General features: G+C 43.3%; 1 long non-coding RNA gene across 1 annotated transcript in view; it reads left to right on the forward strand.

Annotated features, from left to right (window-relative positions):
• Window positions 1-1,819: 1,819 nt before the first annotated feature.
• Window positions 1,820-18,229, forward strand: part of LOC145408033 (uncharacterized) — a 257,409-nt gene continuing 240,999 nt past the window's right edge. The window contains exon 1 of the long non-coding RNA XR_013898848.1: window positions 1,820-1,858. This is a non-coding gene — a long non-coding RNA (uncharacterized LOC145408033). The remainder of the gene's footprint in view (window positions 1,859-18,229) is intronic.

Here is an 18,229-nt window from a genome sequence, read left to right on the forward strand (position 1 = left end):
TAAGAACAGGGGAGAAAGGAGAGGAGGAGAAAGAGGGTAAGAATAAGGAACAGGAAAGAGAGGGAGAGAGGAGAAAAGAGTGAAGAAGTACATAGGAAGCAGAAATAGTAGGGGGTCTATTGGCTTCTGTATTGGCTTCTGACGAGGTTATCTGTTGGAGCAAAACTAATTACACTAAAGACCTAACCAACGTGTGTGGGAAAAGGAGAGCAAAGAGGAAGGCTCTCCCCCGCCCTCCACTGTCTTGCATAACAACCGGCAAAGAAATAACGAAAATATCATTACATACCATGACTCCTATTACGAAAGAGAAATACCATGACTCCTAATACGAACGAGAAATACCATGACTCCTAATACGAACGAGAAATACCATGACTCGAAATACGAACGAAAAATACCATGACTCCTAATACGAACATTGTGGGAAAATATTAATGAAAAGACTGACAAGGAAGCACTATGATCTGTTCTGTTTCTTCTCTATAATTCTGTCACAAAATCAGGAATGTCAAAATTATGCAATTACCTCACAGTCGTCTAAGCATATGCACAGCTGGGAGGAGGAAGAAAGGGAGGATGGTAAAAGGAAGAGGAGAAGAAAGAAGGGGGGGAGGATAAGAGGAAGATGCAGAGAAAGAAGGGTAGCAGGATAAGGTGAAAAAGTGGAGAAAGAAGGGGAGGAGGGTAAGAGGAAGAATCGTACACAGAAGGGAAGACAGTATGAGGAAGAAGTGGAGAAAGAAGGGAGGAGGGTAGAAGGAAGAATTGGAAGGCAAGGTGGAAGGAGAACGCTGGAGAGAGGAAAGAAAAGGGGGAAATGGGAGACAGAGAGAAGAGAGAACGTGAGGGAGGGGGGGAAAAGGAGGAGAAGGGAGAAATGGGGGGGAAGAAACGGAAAAAGAAAAGGAATGGGGAGGTAAGAAAATACAGGGACGAACAGAAAAGGTGGGGAGATGGTAGAAAGAAGGAGTACGGGAGGAGGCATAAGAAGAAAAAGCGATGGAAGAGAGAAGAAGGCAGGTAAATTGGAGCGTTCTGTCACACCCTAAAAAAAATCTTACGAGTCTCCCCTACAACACCATTTTCTATTGATGCCTACTGGTAAGACGCTCCCTACGCCTCTCGCCATAACCGACCCACTTCCCTCTTCCTTAGGGGCGACAATTGCACGGGACTGGGCGGGAAAACGATCATTAGCGTCAAGTTTCGTGACCTAGCATGACCCCGGCATCCCAAGACCTGGTGAAATACGGCTGAGTGAGGTTTAGATCAGACGGTAATGATGGTAAACACACACACACACACACACACACACACACACACACACACACACACACACACACACACACACACACACACACAGATTGATTTCGCAACACTTCTTCCCCAGCGACTTATTTTGCCCACTACACCTTAATAATCCAAATAAATAATAATAATCCAAATAAATCCAAATAAATAATAATAATCCAAAATAAAGTCCCTATTGAAAAGACAAACTGTATACAAAAGAATAACGACGTTCAATATATAAAATGAACTGTTAGAAAAAGAAGAAGTCTATTATGCATCTCGCTGATTTAACAGATTTCCTAGCAACTCCTCAGTGATTTACCTTACCCTTAAATGCATCATACCCTCTTAAAAGTTATATAATGTAATACTGAGAATTTATAAACAGAATGGAAGACCTTACTAAGACGTGATATGAAAAATGAACCGGTAGAGGGAAGCAGGCGTTCCAAAGTCTCCTCTAAAGATTTCTACAAGGCTCTGAGTATGGAATGAATTGGTGTTATTTCCCCCCTCCCCTTCGTCTCTCTCTCTCTCTCTCTCTCTCTCTCTCCTTCTTCTTGTTCTTCTTCTTTAATGGACAATGTTGATGGCTCTACGTTTGTGCCTACCTTTTCTTGCGTATACATCTTACCTACCCCAATCATGCAGTATGACACGGTATTGGGTTAGTATTAAAATGATGATGATGATGATGATGATGATGCCGGAATTAAAAGTGTCGATTATTTGGCACCTAGAACGCCCCTGTCCCCAGCATCCTACCCACTCTGGCTTGTGGATAAAGGTGAGGGTTAAGGCAATGCTAATCGACCTGTAATTAGGAGTCTCAGCCACAGTGCACTTTGACCCTGTGAATGGCGTGGGTGTGCACTGGGGCGGCGGGGGGAGAAGGGGGTGGTGCTTGGGTGGTGGGAATGAGGTGAAGAATTATGAAAGATGGTATAGCTTTGATTCACCCTCTTTAGTGCGATTTTTTTTCTTAGTTTATTCATTCCACCTCCAGACTTTTCATTCTGCTTAGGGAGGCTTTTGAAACTGCTGGGGGTACTTTCATTTTTTACTAACTCCTTTCATAAATTCAAGAAAATAGTCTAGAGGCAGCAAGAATAGGCCTGAAAATATGCCACCGCTGTGAAAGGGTTAAGCACCTATTTTTCTATTATATTCAGGCTAAGAATGTAGAGGCTTAAGTGGCGATTTTTTTTTTTTTTTTTTTTTTTTTTTTTGTTCTTGCTTAGGGTAACGTCTGGTGGTAATGTGGTTTAGTATAATGCCCAGTAACTGTTTAGGCAGGTCGCGAGAATGCGGAAGGGGTGGCGTGAGAAAGAAGGGACTGGTGAAGGAGAAAAGGGAGAAAGGAGTGGAAGGGAGAAGAAGAGAGAGAATGGAAGGACTGACTAGTAAAGAGATAAAAGAGGAGTGGAAAAAAAAGAGTACTAATTAGGACCATAATTGCCTGACTCCACCTACTCTTACAGGGACCTACCTCCAACGAATATGGTGGTGAGCAAGAGGTATACAGTGAAGCCAGCAAGAGGTATAGGCCACCATCATCATCATCACCATCATCATCATCTCAACTCTTATTCCCACCTAAGAAGATGACTTATGTATTACCGTATTCCGGGGATAGTCATTCTACCTAATTCTATATTTACCTTTCTCCTTCCTTGTTTCCGAATCCTACCTCACCTATTTTTCAGCTGCGACGATGCTGATCACTAAGACGATGATGATGACGACAATGACGACGACGACGATGACGATGACGATGATGATGATGATGATGATGATGATGACAATGACGATAACAGTGACGAGGCCGACAATAATGGCACAAAAACGCACAATGCAAACACCAATAACGTCACGCGCCATAAAAGTCAATTATGGCCTCATCCAGTCGCACCAGGAAGTCTTATTGAGGTAACAGCCCCATCAACAGCATTCAAGGTCCACAGGAACAATAATTCTAGCAGACAATTGCCAGCTCAGGATACCACCCATTACAGCCACACAGCAGGAGGTAAAGCTTGTTTGTGTGTGTGTGTGTGTGTGTGTGTGTGTGTGTGTGTGTGTGTGTGTGTGTGTGTGTGTGTGTGTGTGTGTGTGTGTGTGTGTGTGTGTGTGTGTGTGTGTGTGTGTGTGTGTGTGTGTGTGTGTGTGTGTGTGTGTGTGTGTGTGTGTGTGTGTGTGTGTGTGTGTGTGTGTGTGTGTGTGATTTTCTGCCAGTTTCTTTACGAGTGACTGAACAATGCATACCTGACATCATCAAAGGACGTTCCCGTTACAGAAGCAAGTACAAATCATCTGAACTCCAACACCAAGAGGATATTCTGTTCATTTTATTCAGGCTACCCCCACATATCACCGAACATTACAGAATCCTCTACCTGTGATATATATTTTTTTAAGGCTGTATCTAACCCCTCCAAGTCGTAAAGTCTCCTGTGATCTGAATAAAATCGCCCGGAGAAGCAAGATTAAATAAATAAAAAAATCCTCGAGGTGAAGTAGTTAAAAAGCAAAAACAGACAAAAACACTAAAAACGAAGAAAGGATAAACAAAAATATCGATAATGGGTAATTACTGAGAAAGGAGAATTGATATGAAAATGAAGAGACGAGAAATATAACGAAAATGAAAATTAGCTCAGAAATGCATAAGACAACGGGAAAAAACATGGAAAATAAAAATAGAACGGACATGGAAACACGAATTGAAGAACATACGAAACAGAAATGGTAAAGATATAAAACAAGAATTGAAAATGTAAACAACGAAATATATGCGATGAAGAGAGGCATAAAACAAAGTGCACCAAGAGAAAGTGAGACAGATGCGAGACACAGAAAGACGACAGCACCGACGCAAGGAATACGAGATAAATGCAATGGAGGGAGGAGGAGGAGGAGGAGGAGTAGGATACAATAATAATAATAATAATAATAATAATAATAATGATGATGATAATAATAATAATACGGAGAAGATGAAAAAGAAGAAGAAGAAAGAAAGAAGAAGAAGAAACAAGAAGAAGGATAAAACACGGTGGACCAGAGGAAGACGAAGTACATAAGTGGTGACAGATGAAGACAGAGAAGTGGTTTGGCAAGAAGCAAGACAAACGACCTCTGACCTAACCCCCTTCACCCTGAGACGTCCATCCTGCCCTGAATAAGATCGTTTGGAGACAGTGAGAGTAAAATGGAGAAAAGCCTTAGTGTTAGTGGAGGGTTATTTGAGGTCTGCTTTTATTTCCTTTATTCACAGTTTCTTTTCCAGGAGGCCCAAATCGTCCCAAGGTAATCAAATAAAAATGAGTCACCGTAATGAAGATGTTAAGGGAAGAAGAAAGTAAATATGATAGGCGGAAAGGTGTCAGAGAGAGAGAGAGAGAGAGAGAGAGAGAGAGAGAGAGAGGAGGGGTAAGAAGGAAGCAGGGGGGACTGAAGTAAGACGCGAGTTCAACAGTCCTGTATTGTGTGATTTAGTAGCGCGGGGAGATTTGTGCGTAAAGCCCCCCGAGCGAGAGGAATCAGCGCGGGGGGCAATGGGGGGCAGAGGGGGCGAGGGGGGCAACAAATCCGGTATTGTGGGTGGCGGGGTGGTGAGTCTTAGGAGGTAAACCCGCCCTAGATATATGTAAGGGGGCTGGAGGGAGAGGAAAAGGGAGAAGAGGAAAGGGAGAGATGGGAGGGAGAAGACAGGGGAGGAAGAGGAGGAGGAGGAAAAGAAGATGAGGGGGAGAAGAGGAGGTCAGGGAAAAGATGATGAGGGAGAGAAGAGGAGGGAAGGAGAAGAGGGAAGAGAGGAGAACACATGATAAGGGGGAGAAGAGGAAGACGAGGAAAAGAAGAAGAGGAGAAGGGAAGGAGAAGAGGCGAGAGAGGGAAGAGATGATGATAAAAGGGTGAAGAGTATGGAAGAGGAAGAGGGGGATAGGAGGGATAGGAGGGATAGGAGAGGATAAGGTGAAGAAGAGTAGGAGTTGAGGAACTGGAGCAGGGGAGGAGGGGCAATGGGAGAAAACGAAGGGAGGAAGGGGAAGAGTAGGGGAGGATAGGGGACAGGAGGAAACTGGGAGGGGAAATTAGGAAAAAGAAGAGTACAGGAGAATAGGGAATAAGAACGCGGGGGGGGGGGAGGAGGAGAAGGACGAGAAAAATGAGGAGAGGTGGGGACTGAGAGAGAGGAGGGGGAAGAGATAAGAGGAATGAGAGAAGAGTGGATGAGTGTGAGGGAGGGGGGGAAGAGATAAGAAGACGAACCAGGAAGAGAGAAGAGATGATAAATATTAGAAGGAAGAATAGTACGGAGGTAAGAGGTGCCGAGAGGATGACAGGAAGGGGTCAGGGATGAGAGAAGGTTGGACAGAAGGATTGGGAGGAGACAGAGAAGGCAATGGACGTGTGGATGGGAGGCCTGGGAAGGGGTAGCAGGCGGGGAGGGGGGGGCTGAATGGGTGAATAATATATCAAGAGGCTGTAGAGGGAAGGGGAGTGATTCAAGAGGGAGGAAGATAGGGAAACAAGAAATCAGGAAGGAAGAGAACAGGGCGAGTTGAGGAGGGAGGACGAAAGGGAGAAGCCATGAAGGAGGAGAATGGAGATGGAAAGGGAGGGGAAACAAGAGGCTAGATTGGAGGAAGAGGAGATGTGTAGAAGTGGAGGGGGAGGAGATGAAAACAAACATACAAGAGGAAAGGAAGAGAAGGGGAAGAAGGGGAAAGAGAAGGATGTAGGAAGAAGGGTTAGTGAATTTCTGGAGCAAAGAGGAGGGCAGGAAAGAGAGGGGAACAAGAAGTTGAGAGGGCAAGGACAGGTTGAAGAGTGGGAGGGAGGAAGAGAGATTAACAAGGAGGCAAGACGAAGGGGGAGAGTAGGAGATGAGGAGTTGCGGAGAGAGAGTAACAAGATGCAAGGAGGGGAAAAACAAAAGACTGAGAGGGATGGAGGATAGAGGACGGAAGGAGCTCTGACGGAGAGGATAGAGGAGGGGCTGAAGGGATAAGAGGTGAACGAAGAGCCAGGATGGAGAGCGTGAAGGAGGGACTGGGAAGAGTGAGGGAGCTCGAGAGATGGAGGAGGAGGCAGGTGCGATGTAAGCTGGTATTGTCTTCAGCAACTAGGCACTCACACTCAAACTCAGAACACACACACACACACACACACACACACACACACACACACACACACACACACACACACACACACACACACACACACACACACACACACTTCCTAAGGCTCTTCAGGCCAAATTTACGCACGAACATAATTTAACCTTTCTCTCTCTCTCTCTCTCTCTCTCTCTCTCTCTCTCTCTCTCTCTCTCTCTCATGAACAAACAACACTTAACTGTTATACAAGAGTTATCAAATGACGAATGGTATTATGACCTGTGACACATAAGACTCCCAGGCTATTAAAAACAAAAAGGACATGGTAATGAAGCCACTCATGTAAATTTCAAATACGTCGCTGAAGGCTGTAGTAGTGCCACTGGATGGAAATGGCAAGTGTTTCACCAATATTTTAAAAAGATTCAGGCTGAAAGCACACCTCCGTTAGCCTCAGCACCGTTTCATAGCAAAGTGAAGCAACTTGTTGTAAGAGAAAAAAAAAATCATCCAGCAATTAACTTTTGATTATGGATACCCAGTACGGATTCAGTAGTAGATCCCGTCTGATTAACCTGTTTGAATTTTATAATGTTTCATATTCATAATGAGAAACGATCAACTGACTTATTTTTATTTAGAAATCCAGAAGGCATTTGATTAGATACCCCATATAAAATTAATAACAAATGAAGAGCTTGTGAATAACAAAGGATATATATATATATATATATATATATATATATATATATATATATATATATATATATATATATATATATATATATATATATATATATATATATATATTACTGGATAAACAACTGGCAACCCGGCAGGAAATATCAAAGTAATAGTAAATGGTGCATCATACTTTTGGATAACTGTCTCATGTGGAGTTCCCCAGGGGATAGTGTTGTGTCTAATATTATTATTTACATAAACTTCACACAAGTGGGATTAAACAGTACCTTATCAAGTTCGGCAATGGCAGTAAAATTTTTATGCAATCGCACTTAAAAATTATAGGTGATAACTATAAAAGGATTCGCATTATAACCGAATGGTCTATGATATGGCATATACTATTTAACGTAAATAAATGCCAGCTGTTGTATGCTACAGTTTAAACAGAAAATGAACAAAAAACAACGAGCACAATGATAAAAGCAATTCATTTTATCAAAGACTGTGGGATCCATGTCATAGATATTCTGAAAATTTCTCGGCATTGTAATGACACAGCAGAGAAAGGAAACTGAATGCTAAGATTGATTAAACATCTCAAACAAGTGCAAAGGCAATAATCAACCTCTACATAAATGCTTTTACAACTGGAACATGTTATCTAATTAAGGGATTAACACATGAAAACAAATACTGTGATGCTGGAAGCTGTTCTGATAAGGGACACTATTAAACTCGTAATGTTCAGTTAAAACGGATGAAGGACAATGACTTGTTCTTTCTTACAAGGAGAAGGCACAGAGCTAAATTAATAAAATGGCTTAAAATTCTATAACATTTCAGCAATGTCGAAACAGGGATGTACTTCAAAATCTATCCTCATTACTTATACGGGACTAAATATTTCTTTACCACTGACAGTGTTCAATCATGAAGCAGACCACCATAATATGCTGTTTGTAGTTCTAATAATAAATTCACAAAACAAGTTGGAACCCCTTTGTCAACTGCGGGCATTATGTCATCAATACATAGCCCTCATTTCTAAGATAATTCGTCCCATTACAAGGCAGAGCGGAACAATGTAACTATTCGTTATGAATGCGCATGCTGCACACTTAGGACATTATGAAGGAAATATTAACTGGAGTAAGTTCTCATCATTTTAAGACTATATGAACACGAGTTTCAATCTTGTTACCTATTTCTGGTGTTCTCATGAATTTCTTTTCGTTATGTGCCCCCAATAAAGCGTTCTTGGTATCTTCCTGTGCGATTCATTGTAGATGGGTCTGAGGGGTAGGCAATTTTTTTTTTTTCATCCATCCATCCATCATCCAATCCTACATTGCCCCATGAAGAGCGTAGGAGCCCGGGGCTGGGCAGTTGGTCCAGACATTTAAGATGACACTCTGAACAGAGGTCAAACTACCTCTCGGGAACCGTAAAATCTGTGTGGTTTGGGTATATATGTACATCTCTCTCTCTCTCTCTCTCTCTCTCTCTGGTGTCAAGGGTTCTGTGCTTAACGCCTGTGGTTTGTGGAGGTGGTGATAAATCCCGGTATAAGGGGCTTCGGTGGCGAGTGTCCAAGGAAAGTCTCTCCCTGGTATTTATGTGCAGTGCGTGAGGTGTGTGTGTGTGTGTGTGTGTGTGTGTGTGTGTGTGTGTGTGTGTGTGTGTGTGTGTGTGTGTGTGTGTGTGTGTGTGTGTGTGTGTGTGTGTGTGTGTGTGTGTGTGTGTGTGTGTGTGTGTGTGTGTGTGTGTGTGTGTGTGTGTGTGTGTGTGTGTGTGTGTGTGTGTGTGTGTACGCAGCTGCATAGTCACAGTGCCAGTGCATGTGCCATAGTACAAATCCATGTGCACGCTCTGTTCTCTATTATTCTATCAAGTGTACTAATATCCATGGAGAATTAACCCCTTCACCTTTAACATCATTTCTTAATGCAGCCGAGGAGGATCTATGCCCAAGAGAGGATTCCAGGATACGATGTCACTTAATTGTAATATTTTGATTAACGTCACTCTGCTTTCTTTTAAACTGAGGGTCACCACACTCTCGACAAAGGATGAAGGTTAATGACATCACCTGGTAGTAGCAAGAATAACGTAAATAAAGGCGTTACCGTACCGAGGAAGAAAAAAAAGGGAAAGACGAGAGACAAAAACTGCTTCCCCTACAGGCTAAGAAGAGGGTGGTTGGTAAAGACGAACACCAGAATAAAATAAAGACATCATGGTGCTCAGGAAGAAGAAAATGGATGGAGGGCAAACAAACAATTTCTCCTCGAGGCTAATACGACGCGGAGGGTGAAGATCAAGGGGGACCGGTGGATCTCGGCGGATGAAGCTGAGGGTGGTACAAAAACTGCCCTGGTGGTGTTGCTAAGCCCTCACCCCCCGGATCGAGCCCCTAGACGAGCACAAAACAAGGTTAAGGCGCTTCGGAAAGACTTTGCAGGCCGGGACCCCTCTTATCCGATTTCGGGGTGGGGATCATTTGAGTCATTCTGTAGTGTATACTTGGTGGGTGTTTATGTGTTTATGTTCTCTCTCTCTCTCTCTCTCTCTCTCTCTCTCTCTCTCTCTCAATTCTGGCTAGGGATCATTCGGGGTCTTTCTACTGTATATAGTTGGTGGGTGTTTATGCTGGTGCTCTCTCTCTCTCTCTCTCTCTCTCTCTCTCTTAGTCGGATTCTATTGTACTTCTTGGTGCCTACGTAAAAAAGTTTGACAAATATAAATAATACTATCATTTCACCAAATAATAATGCCAACTGTTCTTCCACTTCTGTGCATTCATTATCAATTTCTGGATCCTAACCACCACATACAGCAGTTTTGGTGGTGGTGGTGGTGGTGGTGGTAGAGGTAATGATGATGGTGATGATGATGATGGCAATGATGATGGTGATGATGATGGTGATTATGACAACGACAAAAAAATACACTGTTTACGATGGGCTGACATGACAAGTTTCTACGCAATGGGGTGAGTTTAGTCTCTTCCAATCTCTAACCTCTCCAGCTTAAGCGGTCTCTTCAGCACAAGATAAAATCACCTAAAGCAGCGCAATATAAAGAGATAGGCCTTCCTCCTGCGTCTTCTCCATATACCATATAAACAAAAGGGGCGTCGTAGCACCCTAACTTCAGCTGGTGTAAACTTTGTGACTGATGGTATACTGAGGGTTGGTAATGCAGCCGGAGAGCGCCTTGGTAACCTAATACTCCTCCCTACCATCCTTTTTTACCCGTGCGTCTAGGGGCAGGGGTGGGGGGGGGGTTGGGATCTTAGTCCGTATTTATAAACGCTCTTAAGGCTAGGCTGTGTATAAGATTCCTAGCACATCTGTCTACATTCGTGCAACTATCAAACACTTCACAACATTTAAAAACTTTCCTATGACTTCAGTTACGTATAGGACTCTTTATGTATACACTTGTTTTCACTCATACTGCTACCTGACACTTATCAATATTTATAAACTTTCCTAAGGCACAGTTATGTATTTATGTTTTTTATCCACTGATACTGCTACGACCCACCTCGAAAACAAATTAAGAAAGAATACTAACACGAAGAAGTACGACCAAGAAAACACCTTGCAGTTTGGTCAAGGGGGTAAGGTAATCGGGAGGGGGGATAGGAGGAAGGTAAAACAGGTACAAGGGACAGATGGTGAAACTGATGACAGATGAAGCAGACAGTGGTAAGGTAAAGGTCCGGATATATTATTACTATAGACAGGCATTAGCTTGTAAGCGTTCACACCACAAATGCAGTGGCAGTCAGTGGGACTCGAATCCACCACCCAGCATCCTCAAAATGTGAGGCCAAAACTAAACCGACCGAGCCACACGTTAATACCTTCGATGCTCCTCTATTCACCTTCTCATACGCCCTTTCCTAGATACATAACAGACTGAGAGAGAGAGAGAGAGAGAGAGAGAGAGAGATGCTATGAGTACCGTACCCCACATTCCTTCTCACATGTTTTCTCTCTTCCCATTCTTACTGCACATCCACACATCCTCTGCCATCCCTCATAACAACTTGCTCGTCACTCACCAGGCATTCTGAAATATTCTTGCTTTCTTTATAATCATTTCTCCATTCTCCTTTCTTACAACGGTGAAATGGATTATATCACGAAATGTTTGCACTCACTTCGATCACTTTTACTCTTGCACAACACGCATTTATAACAATAATAATAATAATAATAATAATAATAATAATAAATTTGTCCAAGGGCAATTTTGATTATGAAAAACTTCCCACAGCCATTGTCTACTAGAAGCCGAACTATAATGGGACCTTGAGGTAAAGGTCGCTATCATGTGCGTGTCACCTTAAGTCATCACAGTCTATAAGTCCACCAAATTTGGTGGCACTAGCTTTAATTCATTATGGAAAATTAGGTGACACCCGGAATATCTAGAAAAGTCTCAATATTTGACCCCTGGCAGTCGCAGAGAATAATTAACTGCGTGGAACCATAATCTTTTCCGCACTGCGTCCGCCTTAAGGCTATACTGCAGTAAAATTTCAGCTTGCTAGCTTAAGCGGTTCTGACATAGTGTTTTGGATTTTATTTTTTTTTAACATTCCGAATAATATCAGGTGAACTGGTTGATGAACTGCCATCACAATTGGCCAGAAGCCGCCAGTTAGGTGAAAAGCCCGCCAAAGTTTGATTGCTTTTAGACCAAAGAGCTTCCGAGTAATGGATATTTACTTTTTATGCAGAAAAAATAATAAGAATGTTAACAAAAACAAGAAAACTTCCCACAGGGATGTGCTTAGTTTTAATAATAATAATAATAATAATAATAATAATGATAATAATAATAATAATAATAATAATACCAACCCGAGCGTGAGGACAAGCATACCCTAGTACCATTCTCTGCAACACACCTCACCTCACCTAAGACACTCATCACCTACCTGGTACACCTGCACTCTCATCTCGCACGAAGGGAAGGTGGTCCTACCTGCAAAGGACAAGAAGAAAGGTTATATGATGAATCTGCAAGCCCACGAACACGCAAACACGCAAACACGCACAAAAGAACCACTCATACTCTCTCTCTCTCTCTCTCTCTCTCTCTCACACACACACACACACACACACACACACACACACACACACACACACACACACACACACACACACAATTTCAACATGAATATTTCCACACTAGGAAACAGAACAAATGCTAAAGATTTTGTGGTGTAAAATTAGAACTATATTGCACTGAACTAGTTGAGGTGAAGGTCATGTTATTTACGTAATGTATGGCATCTCTAAAAGGCGACTAGAGGTTTTTCGTAGGCATTTTACATTTCTGGCGCCGGAGTCACAAATAAATATATAAATTAATTGATTAATAAATAAACTGATCATTAATTTGTCGTATAATAAGCTGATATTGCAGGAAAGACAAAGAGGGTGTAGAATATTCCAATGTCTTTTGTTCTTTCAACACATCAGCTTAGTTAAAAGAGGACAATGATGAACTTCTGTTGTTTGGAATTTACTTTGTTTTGCTTTTTTTTTTTTTTTTTTGTCTTGTTGTATTTCATTTTCAGGAAGGCCAAGGAGGTGAGAGTGCACTAAAAATTTCTGTCTGTTTATCTTGCAAAAAATGTATAATGGATGTACTTGTATTATCCCTGCCAACTCGATCATGCATTTTCTTCCAATTTTCTTCTTCCGCTCTCCAAACGCTTTTATTTTTTTTCGGACAGAGAAGGTAGCTTACAGATTTCATTACCCCCCCCCCCACTAAAAAAGATCTCCCTTACGCTGAAAAGAATCGTGTGGTGGTAGACAATTAAAAAAACAAAATCGTAGTTAACTTTAAATATACCAGCAATGCCACAGGTTATACCACGTAACTATTTGAATCGCCACAAGCTCAACTAAACGGTAAAATGAGAGAGAACGACAGGCCTGTACACATAAGGGAGTAAAGAAACATATATATACATAATTTAAGAAGATGCAGAACATGGCAGGTGAATAGACTAAGTTGAAAAAATGAAACACATCCAGAAAACTCACCAATGCTCGACAGAATCTTCCGGTCTAAATACCCAAAGAACGAGAAGGCTAGACAGGTTAAAAAGATTTGAGAACAGGTGTATAAACCTGATGGCGAAAAAGAGAGAGAGGTCAAATGAAATCAGGACATGAATGCTGGAAACTTTTTTTGGGGGGGGGAGAGAGAGAGAGAGAGAGAGAGAGAGAGACCTACACAGTTCTGATGAAAAAGAAAAAGAAGAAGAGATGGTCTGACGTCTGACACAAAAAGATAGCAGGAACAACCCTCGCCAAAGAGAGTGAAGTGTGTCAGAGTGAGTATAGGATGGAGAGAGAGAGAGAGAGAGAGAGAGAGAGAGAAGGAAGGAAGGAAGGCTCTCAGGTCCAGGAGAAAAGAGGAATGAGAGCAGAAAACGTGGCAGGAGCACAAGGTTGAAATTAATGATGTGGACGGTGGGGGAGGGAAAGTGTGTTAAAGGAGTCAGGTGAAAGAGGGCAGGGCTGAGGAATAAGGTCGGACTTGGCTGTATGGGGAGAGCAGAAAAGGGACAGGAGAGTGGGCAGAAAATAGGGAGAAGAGGGGAAGAACATGTGAGGGGAAAGGGGGGAGAATAGTAGCAGGAAAGAGAAAGGGAGAGGAGTGAGAAAGGGAGAGGAGTAAGAAAAAGGGGGCAGAAAAATGTAGGAAAGGTAGCAGAAAAAGAATCAGCACAGTAAAGGGTGTATGAAAGGGAACAGAAACGAGGGCATAAAGGGAGCAGATATGAGGCAGGGAAGGGGCAGCAAGGGGGACAGGGAAGGGGCAGAAAAAGGGACAGGAAAGAGAAAAGGAGGGATGAAAGGAATCTGGAAAGGGATAGAATTAGGGGCAGGTTAGAGGACAGAAAAGATGCCGGGAAAAGGAACAGTAAACAGGATATAACAGAGACCAGGTAACAGGACATAAAAGAGGGCATGAGAGGGACAGGAAAGGGTAAGAAAAGAGGACAGGTAAGGGTACAGAAGAAGAGGGCAGGAAAGGGACAGACTATTGGGCAGGAAACGGTAATGGAAATGGGGAAGATAATGAGGCAGGAAAACGGGTAGGAAATGGGGAAAGGAAAGAGCGATGGAAAGGGGATGAAAAGGTGGCAAAAAAGAATGCAGAGCAGGGGTAGAAACGGGTAAAGAAAAAGTAAAAAAGGGGGATAGTACAGGGGTAAGGAAAGTGGACAGGGAAGGGGCAGGGAAGGGTGCAGGAATGGGGAGTAGAAACCAGAAAATGAGACAGGACAGGAAACAGTAGAGAGGACAGGAAATGGGACTGAAAAAGAATGTAGGAAGGAGGGTAGGAAAAGGGGTAGGAAAGGGGGATGAAAAGGGTGTAGGAATGGAAAGAAGTAAAAATATGGAAAGGGCCTGTATATGGAGAGTAAAAGGCAGATGAAAATACTTGTTGTAAGAAAACTTCTCATGGGACGGGGAGAGTCCTGGGTGGTCGCAGAGTCGTTATTTGGAGAAGGTGGAAGGAAAGGGTTCGTTATAAGGAAGGAGAGGATGGACGGAATGGGTTCGTTATAAGGAAGGAGAGGATGGACGGAATGGGTTCGATATAAGGAAGGACAGGGTTGATGAAATGGATGGCAATAAGGAGAGTCTAGGGTCTCTATTTTCGTGAGTTTGGGAAGCTGTCTTAAGCCTAGCATCCCTTCGTTACTAGCATGATTCCTCATACCCCGCGTTGAGATTCACTTCGACATTAGCAAGATATAAATAGCATACAAGGGAATATGAAGAGAACATAGACAAATAAATCTCCAAGAAAGAGCTGTTAGCCAGTTTCCTTGTCCCACGAGAGCACAATCCAAGGAGTTGTAGGGAAAGAGGCGATAGATATGTGCAAGGGAAGAAGGTGGGGAAAAGAGGAAGGGAAGCTCTACTGTGTAAATAACGAAGGAAACTCCCATACTGAAGAGGCGCTGAAGGGCTTGTGCGGGAGAATAGAGAGAGAGAGGAAGGAGGCATAGAGGCATAGAGGAAGGAGGTCGAGAGGGAGAGAGGAAGGAAAGAGGGAAAAGAGGAAGGAGGTTGAGAGGGAGGGACGAAAGCCTACGTCTTTGTGGAACTGCTTGACGCCCGAAGGTGGAGTTTCCGTGTGTGTGTGTGTGTGTGTGTGTGTGTGTGTGTGTGTGTGTGTGTGTGTGTGTGTGTGTGTGTGTGTGTGTGTGTGTGTGTGTGTGTGTTAGGAGTGATGCAAGACTGGGAGAATGACTGATATATGCATGGGGGGGTAAAGGAAAAGATAATACAGTTACTAGTGGACATAATCTCGACCATCAAGAGGGCTGCCTAGCATGTATTTCTTACCTGCCAATTTCTTTACTCAGCAGCTGAATATTCTCCTCTTTTCTATTTATACCTTCGCTATGAAAAAGTTTTACAAAAAATAAAAAAAGGCACATGAGATGGGTATGTTCTAAAAGGGAAAACACCCACAAATAGCTAAGGCAGAGATTAGCATGTTGATATGTTGATTTTCTCTTGTTTGTTATTTATACAATCTTGCTGAAACTAAACGGATAAGATACAAGAAAATAATAAGCGGTAATAGTTAAAATAAATCGCTAAGGAACAGATGTTACAAAACCTCCTATATATGGCCCAAAGTGGTGATAGCATGAGGGTAGGAGAAAGACAATGTCCAAATGGTCAAAAACAAGAAACTGGTACAGTTCTCTCTCTCTCTCTCTCTCTCTCTCTCTCTCTCTCTCTCTCTCTCTCTCTCTCTCCCTCATCTGACTGATATGGGTCACTCCCAGAACATGAATACGAAGTTGCGGGTGCATGGAACTCAGTGACCCATAGTTAAGATGAAGGAATGTGTCTCCTTGGTTACTAGTCAAATTAACCTTCCGAAATGACTGCAACTGGCCAGCAACTAAGCAGAAAAGTGTTAGGGATCTTTGTCAGGTTAGAACAAATAAACTCAATCATCTAAAACTGTTATGGTGTAGATTAGCTGTTAGATTGCTGAGGAGAGGAGTTAGTTTGTGAGAGTTCCCTTCATAATTTCAGTGACAGTCAGTGGGGCTGGAACCCATGTCAGAACGTCCCCCAAATTCCAAGGGGGACTGCCTAGTTGCCCTGTACATGCACGGAAGGATGATAAGCAGACAATGAAAGATGAGAACAGACACGGTAGGGTGAGAACACAGGCACGTAAGGGTGAGAACACAGGCGCCGAAGGGTGGAACATAGGCACGTAAGGGTGAGAACATAGACACGGAAGGGTGAGAACACAGGGGCGGAAGGGTGAGAACACAGGCACGTAAGGGTGAGAACACAGGAGCGGAAGGGTGAGAACACAGGGGCGGAAGGGTGAGAACACAGGCACGTAAGGGTGAGAACACAGGAGCGGAAGGGTGAGAAAACAGGCACGGAAGGGTGAGAACAGACACGGAAGGGTGAGAACACAGGCACGTAAGGGTAAGAACGCAGACACAGAAGGGTGAGAACACAGGCACGAAAGGATGAGAACACAAGCACGGAAGGGTGAGAACACAGACGCGGAAGGGTGAGAACACAGACGCGGAAGGGTGAGAACACAGACACGGAAGGGTGAGAAAACAGGCGCGGAAGAGAGGAACTGAAAAGAGACTATGATGTATTTTTCTCATTACTCTTCTTAGCTCCAGACGATTTCATTCAGCTTAGGAAAAGTCCCCTAAACACGGAGGGGTTCATGAAGGGCACCCGTATATCTAACCCCTCCCGCTCGACAACTCTCTACTGCTGGAAAAAAAAAAAAAAAAAAAAAAATGACGGCAGGAGGTACGAAAGACAAAAATAAAATATATCACCCCAACGAAGGATGACAAAAATAAATAAATAAATAAATAAATAAGGCTGGTATTTTGTTACATTTATCAGTGGAGTGAGAGCAGACATAACCCTCACTGCCAGGCTGAATAAAATCGTCTGAAGGTAGCAGATACGAAAAAAAAGGCAAGAAAACGTAACCACCCCGAACGAGGGATGACTAAAAAAAAATCGGCGGTCCCTATATTACATTTACCGTGCGGGTGAGATTAGACGTAAATCTGCTTAGTCCTCACCCCAGGGCAAAGGCTTACGACCTTTTATTTTGGCAGGGACGGAGGGGAGACTTGGATAATTACGGGGAAATTAAAACGGCTGTCAGAACCCCCGCTTTTCATCAAACATTCCTCTAAATATTCCTCCATGACTCTCTGTTCCTCTGCTTGCTCATCTTCATCCATCTGTCTATCTATCTGTCTATCTATCTACCTATCTATCCATCTATCTATACTTAGAAGTGAAAATTCTTACCATCTCCCATTCAGAAAATCCGTCTTCCTCCAGATCTTCCTCCCTCTTTCTTTAAAATCCTCCTCTTCTTCCTCCCTCCTCCTCCTCCTCCTCTCTCGCCTATTGTTTTTGGAGACCATGATAATTACAAGAAAATTAAAATATCCACCAGATCCTCTCTTCCCCCTTTTCCCACAAAGCTTCCTTCCTCATCTTCCCCCCTCCCTCCCTCCTTCCCTCCCGCTCTCCCTCCCTCCCTCCCTCCCTCGCTCCCTCCCTCCCTCTCTCTCTCTCTCTCTCCCTCTCTCTCTCTCCACCTTCTATTTTTAGGTCGACAGGAGAAGCCAACTGATTAAAGAGAAATTAGAATACCTTCAGATTCTCTCTCTCTCTCTCTCTCTCTCTCTCTCTCTCTCTCTCTCTCTCTCTCTCTCTCTCTCTCTCTCTCTCTCTCTCTCTCTCTCTCTCTCTCTCTCTCTCTCTCTCTCTCTCTCTCTCTCTCTCTCTCTCTCTCTCCCTTGTCCTCTCTTTCCTTCGATTTTCCTTCATCCCTCCCACTCTCTCTCTCTCGTGCTCTTCTCCCTCCCTCCCTCTCCTCAACCCTCCTTTTCCTTGCAAATCCCTTGTCCAATCTTTTCTCTCCTTCCTCCTTCCTTCCCCCCTACCTCCTCCCCCTCCCTCACTCCCCCCCCCTTTCCTCTCCCCCCTCCCAACTCCCATACAATTAAGGTAGAACAAGTGAAACCTGCATTACGCCCA

The sequence above is a fragment of the Coenobita brevimanus genome, chromosome 75, assembly GCF_032717465.1.
Source record: "Coenobita brevimanus isolate Jiangsu-jjx chromosome 75, ASM3271746v2, whole genome shotgun sequence".
Classification (NCBI taxonomy): domain Eukaryota; kingdom Metazoa; phylum Arthropoda; class Malacostraca; order Decapoda; family Coenobitidae; genus Coenobita; species Coenobita brevimanus.